Below are 2,667 nucleotides of genomic sequence, written 5' to 3'. Positions count from 1 at the left end.
ATTACTTTGCTTTTAGAAATTGCTTTCTTTCTAGAAAAAGAGTACCTTTTATTGCTGTAAAAATGGAATTATTATCCCCATCAACCTAATGTCAATTTCTCATTACAAGCTATGTAGGAAAGTTGATAGTGCCACAGTGCCTTTGAGATTCAATTTTATGTTAGAGAACATAACTATCCAATAGAAACAAAAAATTGTAGTTTTGAGATCTCTAAATTCACATAATAGCCGAGAATTTAATTTTATTTCAAATTGAATGCATGCTTTGCTACTTTTCTGCATATGTTATGCAGAAAATTGGCCACGTTAGTGAGTAGAGAATCAAGAACTTGAATTAACTGGTAGTTACTGTAGGAAAGTAGATAAAATAGCAGGTGACACTGTACAGGGAATATATACTATTATCTAACTATCTTCCCTATAAAATTGCTCATAATCTTAAGGGACGGTTGAAAAAAATTGGAAAAATAGTTCCAAAATCCTGATATAAAAAACTAAGTGTTGGAATTCAGACATATTTCTAGGAATATGTTTCTAAAAACATCCCCAAAGAAAGGGGGTAATTTTTTGGAGAGTGTAGATGATAGGATGCAGAGTATCTTTTTGGCCCTCTGGCTTTTCTGTCTTGCTATTATTATTATTATTATTATTATTATTATTTTTTAGACTGAGTTTCATTCTGTTGCCCAGACTGGAGGGCAGTTGTGCAATTTTGGCTTACTGCAACCTCTGCCTCCCGGATTCAAGAGATTCTCCTGCCTCAGCCTCCTAAGTAGCTAGGATTACAGGTGCTGCCACCATGCCCAGCTAAGTTTTTGTATTTTTTCAGTAGAGATGGGGTTTCACCATGTTGGCCAGGGTAATTTAGAACTCCAGACCTCAAGTGATCCGACCACTTCCGCCTCCCACAGTGCTGAGATTACAGGTATGAGCCACTGTGCCGAGCAATGCTAATTTCACCGGTCACTGTGTAATGGCTGTATATTTCCTTTTTAACTTTAACAGATTTTATTTGAACAGATAACATGTTTACATATTTCTGTGATGGCCTGGTTTGCCTGTCTGGTTTAGGAATACCCAGGGATGGGCATTTAGAAGCTGCCAAGACATTAAGCACCCCGAGAGGTTCTTTTTGGCCTGTGTCTGTGCTTCTCAGGTGGAGCTGATGGCTGTACTTTCTTGAATTCAACAGTTGCATTTCCAGCATGTGAGGAGTGTTTCTTACTGCTTTCAGGGATGGGCTTAATCTGAGAGTAACAAAACTCTTATTTCTTCCCCCTGGGGCCTTTAACACTTCAACATGTGGGACTGGGAATCATCTTTTTTAGGAAGTGAGAGAAATTGCAAGTATATCTAAACATTTTTGAGTAATATAATCTGCGAAAACAGTTCTATTATTCAACACTTTTGAAATTGAATGTGAAAATGAAATAAAACAAAACCAAAGCACTATAGGACTGAATAGTTTGTACAGGAGGTGGAAGGATTAACTAGAAGCCTGAATATCTTTGTTGGCTTTCTATACTTAATAGGCAGCCAATAGGAAATAAATTGTAAGCAAAGCATTTATTCCTATATGCCGGGAAAATTACCCTGTAAATACTGAATTATATGTGGCTAATCAATATTCATAATTTATCAGATTTCTTAAACTTATATTTGTAAGAAACATCTATAGAATAGCTGCTTGGCTTCATTAACTTTTAATTCTTATTTAAATATATATTTACATGTTTTGATGGAGTTGAAAGGCAATTCAATTACAGATAATAATTTCAAAATATTTCTGCAGAGAAAATGTCAACCCTAAAGTTCAGAATGATTGTAGAAAAATAACATTTCGTGAAAGCTCTAAGGAGTAAAAATTAAGACCAATTTATGAGTAAAATAATTGATTAAGTCCAGATCCTAATTTTATGTAACTCGAAGCCTTTAACATATATTTTAATAGCTCTGTCAAATATATATTAATATTTAAAATATTTTAAAAATCTTTAAAAAATTCTGGCTTTCTCCTCTATAATTTAGATAAAATATTAGGTAAAGGGCAGACAAAAGATGACAAGTCCTTTAAGGGAAATATGTTTACTTCACATAGGTTTTATATTTTTTGTAATACTCCAAGAATCATAAAATATAGATTTTTAATATAATTTGACAGTGTTTGGCATAACACTTGGCATATGATACTTGTATCCATCTGGATTCTGGGTTGCAAGGCACAAACACAAGATCTGGCTAAGTTATAAGAAAAATAATTTATTGGAAGTGTATGGGGCTGTCACTCACAGATTTGATGGGAAGACTAGAGAGAATCAGGTTCAGAAAATGCAAAGGAAACAAGAAAGCATCAGTATCAACATTCTGAGCTCTGGTCACATTGTAAAGTTGTCTAGTGTGATCTCCATGGCCAAACACTGCTGCTGCTGCAAGCTGCCAATGGGAATAAATATATTTTTTTTAGGAAGTGAGCCTTTGTCTTTACACCCCAAGCTCAACATTCAGTGTCCTAGGTAGCAGCATTTAATCAGCTGAATCTAGGTCAAGTGCCTGCATCTTTACTTCCAGGAGTGTGGAGAGACAGTATCTGATTCCCTTCAGCTTGCCAACTTGTACTCCAATCAAGACTTAAACAATAGGGGAATTTCCACCACCAAATAGAAAGAG

The sequence above is a fragment of the Chlorocebus sabaeus genome, chromosome 7 (assembly GCF_047675955.1).
Source record: "Chlorocebus sabaeus isolate Y175 chromosome 7, mChlSab1.0.hap1, whole genome shotgun sequence".
Taxonomy (NCBI): Eukaryota; Metazoa; Chordata; class Mammalia; order Primates; family Cercopithecidae; genus Chlorocebus; species Chlorocebus sabaeus.
The sequence above is the reverse complement of the archived record's forward strand: the minus strand, read 5'-3'. Positions refer to the sequence as shown.